This window comes from Megalopta genalis, unplaced genomic scaffold, assembly GCF_051020955.1.
Source record: "Megalopta genalis isolate 19385.01 unplaced genomic scaffold, iyMegGena1_principal scaffold0051, whole genome shotgun sequence".
NCBI lineage: Eukaryota > Metazoa > Arthropoda > Insecta > Hymenoptera > Halictidae > Megalopta > Megalopta genalis.
In genome coordinates this window covers 372,501-383,321 of record NW_027476120.1, presented here as the reverse complement: position 1 = coordinate 383,321, position 10,821 = coordinate 372,501, and positions in this window count along the sequence as shown.

Sequence of the window (10,821 nt, the reverse complement as noted above, 5' to 3'; positions counted from 1 at the left end):
CTTTTTTACATAGGGATTAAGCATTTAGAACGATACATTGTTTAAAATAAGGGCACTTTACTCTTGACATTTTACGGTTTTTTCAATTTTCTGAAAAATCCTATCATTAGATTTTTTTAAAAATACGATATTCTTGCTTAACTAACGTTTCTACATAGGGATTAAGCATTTAGAACGAAATCTAATGTCAGAAAATGGCACTTTACTCTTGACATTTTTCGGTTTTTTCAATTTTCTGGGAAATCCTATCATTAGATTTTTTTAAAAATACGATATTCTTGCTTAACTAACGTTTTTACATAGGGATTAAGCATTTAGAACGAAATCTAATGTAGGAAAATGGTACTTTACTCTTGATCGGTACGTTGGGACTTTGAAAATATTCGGGCGTACGCGGCGCGCTTTTTTTTTTTTTTTTTTTTTTTTTTTTTTTTTTTTTTTGTTTAACGTGGGGGAAATCTGCTGGTCAGACACCCCCGTCCCGCCCGAGGGGCGGGGCGGGGGTAGTGCGGGTTTTGACCCGCTAAAACCCCCACGGCGGCCTAGGGCGCTGGCGAGTAGCGGGGGAGCCACGGGAACTCTTACAGAACACAACCGCGGCTCCCCCTCGCCTGGCCGGCCACCAGGATGGAATGGCGATGGCCGGCCGCGTCCCGGGGCGGAGATTTATACTCCCCCCATGAATCATCTTGCTTCGGCGGTGCGGGGGACCGCACCCCACACCGCCTCGTCACTCCCACTTTGGGGAGGACAGCTTCAGTTGGGGGGGGGGGGTTGGCGGGCGGCGGGCAATTAAACCAGTAATCTGGTACACCCGCCGCCCGCCTATTCTCATCTGCTCGGGGAGGGGGGCTCTAGGCGTGGGCGCACACGCCGCACCCCCCGCTCACGGCGACCCCGCTCGGCAGCCTCCTTCTGCAGCATCACCTCTTCGCAGAAGGCGATGGCTGCCGCCCATTTTCTTGGGCTCTCCAGCATGGCCCCAACTAAGCTGGAGAGAGCGAGGTCGCGACCAACTTCCCGTCTTAGGACTCGGCGCAGCACTGAAAAGGCGGGGCATACCTCCAGTGTATGCTGCGCCGAGTCCTCCTCCGCGCCACAGTGGTGGCACACCGTCGTCGCTTCCCGACCGATGCGACACAGGTACACACCGAAGCAGCCATGCCCGGTGAACACCTGCGTCGCACGGTAGGTGAGCCTGCCAAACCGCCTCTCCCGCCACGAGGTGAAGTGTGGCAGGAGAGCCCCAGGGACGCGCTCGCCGGCATGGGAACAAAGCTCCGCATGCCATCTGGCGAGCGCTAGTCCCCGGGCCTGGAGTTCGAAGCCGTCGACCGCCTCCCGCTCCGGCGGGTCCCCCCGAGCCCGGCCAGCGATGCATATGCGCCTATAGACATAGGCGCGCATCGCCGCCTGCAGCTCGAAGGGAATTTCTCCCGCCAGAGCAAGCGCCGCCACGGTAGACGCGGTGCGGTAACCCCGTATGAGGCGAAGGGCCATTTGCCTCTGAAGCCGGCGCAACAACAAAGTGATGCGCCGGCTTGCCCTCGCGGACGGCCCCCAGATCGGGGCGCCGTACAAGGCCATGGACCGCACCACGCCCAGGTATAGGCGACGCACCATGTTATCCGGTCCCCCGAGATTGGGCAACAGGCGGCCGAGCGAGGCCGCCGCCCTCTCAACTCGGGGGACGAGGCGGCCGAAATGCGCCCCGAATCTCCAGTGGCTGTCGAGGATCAGTCCGAGATACTTGATCTCGGACTTCACCTCGACGCAGGCTCCTCCAACCCAGATCCACGATCCGGCCGGTGGCCGCGACCGAGGCCGTCCAAACCAGACGGCCTCGGCCTTCTCCGGGGCCATCTTCAGCCCCAGATCGTGGATCTTCGCGACGACGGCCGCCACCGCAACCTCCGCTCGTCGGATGGTCCTCTCGAAGGTGTCCCCGACGGTGACCACTAACGTGTCGTCCGCATAGCAGACGACAGTGGCACCGTCGGGCAGGGAGGCCCTCAGGACTGCGTTATATCCCAGGTCCCACAGGAGTGGTCCTAACACGGACCCCTGTGGGACCCCGCAGTCCACTTCCCTCCGTATCGTCCCGTACCGGCCCGGGTATTCCACCCACCTGTCCCGCAGGTAGGCCCCGATCACCCGCCTCAGATAGGGAGGCACCTGGTGTTCAACCAGGGCCTCCCTAATGGCGGACCAGGGCAGGGTGTTAAATGCATTGACGATGTCGATCGACACCGCCAAACACACCCCGCCCCGTGCCACGGCATTGTCCGAGAGGGACTTTAGACGGTCGATTGCGTCGACCGTCGATCGCCCCTCCCGGAAGCCGAACTGGCAGTCCGCCAGATCGGGGCCAACGCGGGACAGGTGCCTGGCGAGGCGGGCAGCAATGATCTTTTCAAAGATCTTGCCCACCTCGTCCAGGAGGCAAATGGGCCGGTACGCGGAGGGAGAATCCGCAGGCCTCCCATCCTTCTTTAAGAGGACCATCCGACTTCTCCTCCAGAGGTCCGGGAACACCCCGGACCTCAGGAGCCCGGAGAAGAGGCTTCTGAGCCTCCCGCCCAGGACGCTCATGGCAAGCAACCAGACCCGGCCGGGGATACCGTCCGGCCCCGGGGCAGTATTCTTGCCCCGAAGCCATTTGACTACCCCGGCCATTTCCTCCGGCGCGACCTCCAGATCCGGGGACCACTCATGTCCCTCTAGCTGAGGGACGGGCCGGGACGCCTCCCCGCTGACGGGGAATAGCGCGTCCACGACCCGTCCGAGCATCCCCGGATCCAGGCTTTCCGTCAGAGGGGGCGCCCAGGGACGTAAACGTCCCATCGCCATTTTGTATGGGCGCCCCCACGGATCTCGGTTCAGAGACCCGAGAAAGTCGCGCCAGGCCTGGCTCTTCGCCTGCCTGATGGCCAGCTGCAGGGCGACCACCTTCTCCCTGTATCGCCCATACAGCCGGATAGCCAGCTCCACGTCGGAACGTCGTCGTCGACGGGCGCGGGCGTACTGGCGTCGCGCGCGGATGCACTCTGTGCGTAAATCCGCTATCGCGCGCGACCACCAGTACACCGCCTTCCTCGGGAAGACCCTGGCCCGGGGCATGGCGACGTCGCAAATCGACGTCATTGCGCCCCGGAACCAATGGGCCTCCCTTGTCCCGTCGACTGGCCCGGCCGGTGTTGCCGGCCAGGCCACGACGTGGGCTGCCGCCATCAGAGCGTCCTGGTCGAGGCGCTTCAGCGCCCACCGTGGCTGAGGCGATCCCTCATCAGCGGGGCGACGTCGGGGCGTCGATGGGGCGGCGGAGAGGCCGAGAACAATGTATCTGTGGTCGGACAGCGTCTCGACCTCCTCCGCCACCCTCCACCCCGTAATACGGCGCACGGCCGGGGGCGTTGCCCATGACAGGTCAACGATGGACCCCCCGTTATACCGCACGCACGTATGGACCGAGCCCGTGTTTAGAAGACAGAGTCCGAGTCCCGCCGCCCAATCAAGCACCTCCCGGCCCCTCGGGTCCGTCCTGGGGGAACCCCAAGCTGAAGACTTGGCGTTGAAGTCCCCCAGGACCAGCACCGGACGCGGCTGGCAGCGAGAGACGCATCTCCCCACCACGTCCAGATACTGTTCATACTCCACGAGGGACCACCTCGGAGGTGCGTAGATCGCCACAACCACGGTGCCGCCCCAGTCAACGGCCAGGTATCCCCGGCCGCGCTCGATAACGGAGCACGCCGGGGACCCCGGCCGGCCTGCCCATATTATAACGACGGAGCCGTCCAAGTCCCCCATCCAATGTGGATGGTCGGGGACCCGGTACGGCTCCGCCGCTACGGCCAACCCGGCACCCCGCTCGGCCAGGAATTGCACAAAAAGGTCTTGTGCCCTGACCGAGCGGTTCAGGTTGGCCTGAATAATAGGGCCAGTAGGCCCCATTACTCCGGCGCCTCAATCTCCATCGCTGCCGCGGGAGCGGTGGCGTCTGGGGTTTTATCAGCCCCAACCGCCCCCGCGGGCGCGACGGTGGCATCCTTGGGTGCCGGATCCTTTGTTTTAGGAGCTGCCACGGCGGCTGCCGCCTTGGCCGTCGTGGTTCTCCTCCCCCTGCTTCCTCTGCCGCGTCTCGCGCTGGCAGGGCACGCCCGGCTGCCGAGGCGGTGGCCGGCCGGCTTGCCAGCACCCGCGCAAAGCGGGCACTTTGGCTTTTCTGTGCAGCCAGCCACCTTATGGTCCTGACTGCCGCACCCGAAACAGCAGCCGGACCGATCCTCGGCCGCAGTGCACCGCTGCCTCGTGTGGCCTAAGCCAAAGCAGCGGTAGCACTGCAAGGGCCGGGCGCTGAGGGCCTCCACCGTCGCCTGGGTCCAGCCCACCGTCAGTTTGCCGGCGACCGCGACTTTACGTGCGGCCGCGGCAGGGCACTGGACCCAGAGGGTGCCCAAACCAGAGGGGGAAGACCGGATTTCGCCGGTCTTCACATCCCCCCGGTCGCACCCTCCCACACGGGCGACAGCTGCGGCGACCTCCACCGGCGTGGTCGAGTCGACCAGGCCGCGCACCCTAAGGTCGGCCTTTTTGATTGGGCGCGCGACCTTCACGCCGGTCCCTGCCAGCGCGTCAGCCATCTTAGAGGCCAGGGCAGTGGCCTTGGCTGCTCCATCGGCTCCGGGGACCTCCAAAATTATTGCCCCCGTCACCGCTCTCCTGGGCTTCAGCGAGGCGATGCCAAGTTCTGCCAGGTCTATTTTGGACCTGGCAGTGGCCATCGCCTCGGCGTAACTCATCGCCCCGCCGGCCGGTACCGTTAGAGTAACGGCAGCCGTGCGGGGCGGACGTGGCGGCAGGGGAGCCCTTTTGGGAGCAGCCGGTGCCACCCGCCTCGCCGCCCTCTGGGTCAAAGCAGCCTTGGCAGCTGCCGCAGGTTTATCTGCGGCAGCCGCCCTTTTGGCCTTCCGGCCAACTACCTTTGACCACACCTCAGTTGGAGGTGTGGTGGAGGGCGGCGCAACAGTGGGGGCGGGCTGCATTTGTGTCGCCTTAGCGACCACAGTTGCTCCCCCACTGCCACCCTTTTTCTTTCCCCCCCTCCTGTCCATCGGCAGGGGTGGGGCTGGCGGCACGGGTGCCGCCGATCGCGGGCCTCGCACCCGCGGGACCAGCTCCCTTCTGAACGATGCCAATTTGGCATCGATAAGGGAGCCGATCTGTGCCAGCAAGTCGGCTGGCACAGCCGCGGGTGGGGGCGAGGACCCTCCTCGCCCAGGTGACTGGGGCCCCCGAGCGCCGATAACCGGCAGCAACCCCTTGCCCCCATCAGGGGGCAGCGGCGGAGCCATCCCGGCAACAGCCGGCCCCGCCTCCACCGCTTGACGGAGTCGGGCGACCTCCGCCCGTAACTCCGCCAACTGCTCCCTCAATGAGGCATTTTCGGCCTCTAAGAGCCGGGTGGCGCTGGGAGCCGACCGAACTGCCAGCTCCGCTACGCCCACCCGGCTGTTCAGGGCCGCCGTCCGGAGGGACCGCACCGCGCTGGCCTTCAGTCCCGTCGCGGCACTGGATATCCTGGCCACATCGCCCAGGCACTCCATTACCGCGGCCGCAACGTCCCGCGTCGGGCGGCCCCGGAAATCCGCAGCGACCTCCACCTCATCAGGGAGTGGGTCGCTCGAACTCGCGGGCCTCGGTCCCGGGGCAACCGGGTCGAAGATGTCCGCTATGAGGCTTTTCTCAGCCTCAGCCTGTCTCCGTTTGGCCTCTTGGAGGCCAACGTATTGCCCGGTCGTCGGTGGCCGGCCCCGTTTCCTCGTGGAGGTGCCCGGGACGCTCTGCGACGAGTGGTGGGAGGAGACGGAGAAGTCCGACTCCTCCCCCCCGTCGCAGTCGCCAAGGCCCTCCGCAGGCCTCTTTGCGCCGCGTGTTGCAGAATGCCTCCGCGACACCGGCTCTGTACATCTTTTGAGGCACACGATAGGCCCGCGCACCTCCACCTCACGCTCGTTTCCCCCCTCCCCGGTTGTACTTGAAAAAGAAGAATCCATAATTCATCCCACGAGTGTGGTCGGAAAGGAGGTCACCCCGGGTAGAGCCGCCATACCCGGGGAAGGCTAATACGCCCGGGGGGTCGCCAGGTACCCCGGGGTTGTCCGCTAACGATTGGTGCACCCACCAACCATAGCTGGCGCTTACTCCAGCTACGCCCTCTTCACCGCGCAACACTGCTTGGGGCTAGGGATTTTTTAGAGAGGTTGTCATCCTCGCGGTCCGGCCGGTTAAGGCAAGACCCCCGTTCCTGTAAAACATGACCACAGGTTTACGGTATGTGTCCGACTTTAGTTGGCCCCTCACCTCAAGCCACTCCGGCTAGGTAGAACCTGCCAGGGAATAAAATCCCCGCCGGCACAGCCTTGAGGATCATTAGGGCACGAAGCCCCCCCACCACGACAAGGTAGCGGACACGGGGGGGTACGCGGCGCGCTCGGCGCTTCGAACAGCTCCGGTGTCCCCATTATTTTCGATTTACGGCTAAAATAAATTTTTCTAATTTTTTTCAATAACATATTCCTGCTAAAATAACTTTTTTACATAGGGATTAAGCATTTAGAACGATACATTGTTTAAAATAAGGGCACTTTACTCTTGACATTTTACGGTTTTTTCAATTTTCTGAAAAATCCTATCATTAGATTTTTTTAAAAATACGATATTCTTGCTTAACTAACGTTTCTACATAGGGATTAAGCATTTAGAACGAAATCTAATGTCAGAAAATGGCACTTTACTCTTGACATTTTTCGGTTTTTTCAATTTTCTGGGAAATCCTATCATTAGATTTTTTTAAAAATACGATATTCTTGCTTAACTAACGTTTTTACATAGGGATTAAGCATTTAGAACGAAATCTAATGTAGGAAAATGGTACTTTACTCTTGATCGGTACGTTGGGACTTAGAAAATATTCGGCCGTACGCGGCGCGTCTCGGCGCTTCGAACAGCTCCGGTGTCCCCATTATTTTCGATTTACGGCTAAAATAAATTTTTCTAATTTTTTTCAATTACATATTCTTGCTTAGATAACTTTTTTACATAGGGATTAAGCATTTAGAACGACATATTGTTTAAAATAATGGTACTTTACTCTTGTGATTTTTCGGTTTTTTTTGATTATTTTGAAAAATAAATTTTTGTAATTTTTTTAAATACGATATTCGTGATCAGTGAACGATTTCACATATGGATTAAGCATTTAGAATCGTGCGGAAGCGTTATTAAAAAAGTTTACTCGATGCGATGGGACTTTGAAAAGTTTGTGAAAATTTTCATATTGGGAAAAAATGTGTAATTTTTTGTCTAGTTTACGGTAATGTAATTTATTTTAATGTTTACTATAAATTTTTTTTTCGTTCGTTCACGCGCTATGTTACAACAGCACGGCCGGGCGGTCTGTTGCCGCGGCGGTTTACACTCATAAGCGCGCGTGCTATTCGGCCGGCGGCGCCGGCGTCCTTGCCGGCCGTTCGGTATCTATAAGAGATACACGGTCCGTGCGAGGCGGACGGAGCAGAGCGGGTTTTGGGCCAATTCTACGATCTCGGTCGAGAAGCTGTCTCAGAGCTCCTTCGGGGCTTCGGTCCTGACTGTTTCGTGCCGTTTACGTTACGGACTTTTCTCCACACAGCGTGGCCACGGGTCGGTGTCTTTGACCGAATGGCCCATATGTGGCAAGCCCTACGGGGTTGGTTACCCGTATGCACTTTGTATGTATACTCGTACTCACTGAGCAATCGACTCTTCTGTCCGAGCGATGGAAAAATTTTTTAAAATGCATCTGTAAGATTTGGAAGCAAATCGTACCAATTGAAAACTGTGGCTAAAATGAATAGCCCAGTGGAGAGAGAAAACTATCAAAAAACTGATTTTTTAAATCAAGAGGTGTCAGAAATCGAAATGCCTAGCGCGAGCGGAAGAACACGCTTTCTCGCCAGTCCAGCATGTGTCCTGTCCGTTCTTCCTCGGCTTGCCGATTTTGCCCAGATCAGAGGTTTCGTGCTTCCGGCGGTCAGAAGATCAGCGTGAGCGTACGCGCTTCCACGACTATGGCATCACCCATGTACTTTTTCCTTTGAATATATTTGAGTACATAAAAAATATTAAAACATATAGAGAGAACTGTGTCTTGGATCTTAAAAATTTGTCAATAGCGATGATATATTATTACTTAATTTGAAGTATTTGTACGTTTTAGCTGGGACGTACATTTATCTTACAAGATGTTAATAGCGAGACTCTTGAAGATAAAATTATCTTGTGATTTTATGAAGGCAAAGATAGAAACGTACGAAGCTGGCGTACGTAGAAAAATGTGATTTTATGATAGAACAAAAATATAATACGTACGTTTTTGGGCGTACGGTAAAATATCTGTATGGTAGAAAAATGAAAGAAATTGAGCGTTAAAGAAGATATGTTACAAGCGCGGAATGTGGCAAAACTTGTACATATTTGAAAGAGAAAAGTGGTGTGTCGACCTGACATATATATATGAAACAGGCGACGATGGAAAAGGATTTAAATTTTGTCCATTTTATATATACATATTGTATAGTTCCCTGGTTGATCCTGCCAGTAGTCATATGCTTGTCTCAAAGATTAAGCCATGCATGTCTCAGTACATGCCGTATTAAGGTGAAACCGCGAATGGCTCATTAAATCAGTTATGGTTTCTTAGATCGTACTAAAATTTACTTGGATAACTGTGGTAATTCTAGAGCTAATACATGCAAAACAGAGTTCCGACCAGAGATGGTAGGAACGCTTTTATTAGATCAAAACCAATCGGTGGCGGGTGTTTACACTCGTCCATCGTTTGCTTTGGTGACTCTGAATAACTTTGTGCTGATCGCATGGTCTTATAGCACCGGCGACGCATCTTTCAAATGTCTGCCTTATCAACTGTCGATGGTAGGTTCTGCGCCTACCATGGTTGTAACGGGTAACGGGGAATCAGGGTTCGATTCCGGAGAGGGAGCCTGAGAAACGGCTACCACATCCAAGGAAGGCAGCAGGCGCGCAAATTACCCACTCCCGGCACGGGGAGGTAGTGACGAAAAATAACGATACGGGACTCATCCGAGGCCCCGTAATGTGTCGGTTCATCGCTCGCGGTGTTTAACTGGCATTATGTGGTACGTCCTACCGGTGGGCTTTGCTCTTCACGGGGCGGTCCAACTAATATCCCATCGCGGTGCTCTTCACTGAGTGTCGAGGTGGGCCGGTACGTTTACTTTGAACAAATTAGAGTGCTCAAAGCAGGCTACCTTCGCCTGAATACTGTGTGCATGGAATAATGGAATAGGACCTCGGTTCTATTTTGTTGGTTTTCGGAACCCCGAGGTAATGATTAATAGGGACAGATGGGGGCATTCGTATTGCGACGTTAGAGGTGAAATTCTTGGATCGTCGCAAGACGGACAGAAGCGAAAGCATTTGCCAAAAATGTTTTCATTAATCAAGAACGAAAGTTAGAGGTTCGAAGGCGATCAGATACCGCCCTAGTTCTAACCATAAACGATGCCAGCTAGCGATCCGCCGAAGTTCCTACGATGACTCGGCGGGCAGCTTCCGGGAAACCAAAGCTTTTGGGTTCCGGGGGAAGTATGGTTGCAAAGCTGAAACTTAAAGGAATTGACGGAAGGGCACCACCAGGAGTGGAGCCTGCGGCTTAATTTGACTCAACACGGGAAACCTCACCAGGCCCGGACACCGGAAGGATTGACAGATTGATAGCTCTTTCTTGATTCGGTGGGTGGTGGTGCATGGCCGTTCTTAGTTGGTGGAGCGATTTGTCTGGTTAATTCCGATAACGAACGAGACTCTAGCCTGCTAAATAGACGTAATTATGGTATCTCGAAGGCTCTCGGCTTCTGCCGGTGGGGTTTTTACTACCAACGTACAAACAAATCTTCTTAGAGGGACAGGCGGCTTCTAGCCGCACGAGATTGAGCAATAACAGGTCTGTGATGCCCTTAGATGTTCTGGGCCGCACGCGCGCTACACTGAAGGAATCAGCGTGTGTTCCCTGGCCGAAAGGCCCGGGTAACCCGCTGAACCTCCTTCGTGCTAGGGATTGGGGCTTGCAATTATTCCCCATGAACGAGGAATTCCCAGTAAGCGCGAGTCATAAGCTCGCGTTGATTACGTCCCTGCCCTTTGTACACACCGCCCGTCGCTACTACCGATTGAATGATTTAGTGAGGTCTTCGGACTGGTGCGCGGCAATGTTTCGGCATTGCCGATGATGCCGGGAAGATGACCAAACTTGATTATTTAGAGGAAGTAAAAGTCGTAACAAGGTTTCCGTAGGTGAACCTGCGGAAGGATCATTACAATGTTCCAATATATCTCAAAGAGAGAGGAGAGGAGGAGAGAAAATGAATTCGATTAGTTTGTGGATAAGAATTCATATAAAAAAAAAAGATATTGTTGAGCCCGCCAGATCATTCGTGCGTGATTTACACGGCCAGACGTGTGTACTACACGTATTAGGCCTTTGATCTGCGTTGCGTAGGCCACAACAAATCTTTCAAAGAGAGAGAGATATATGTGTTGTTGGGGTTTGTGATTATGAAGGTGCCCCAACGCACAAAAATATATAAAAATGTACAAAGTTGGGATGTGGTGTGGTGGAGAAGAGTTGGGCCCGACCAGATCATTCGTGCGTGATTTACACGGCAGACGTGTGTACTACACGTATTAGGCCTTTGATCTGCGTTGCGTAGGCCATCTTCCTTCCAAGACACACACGTG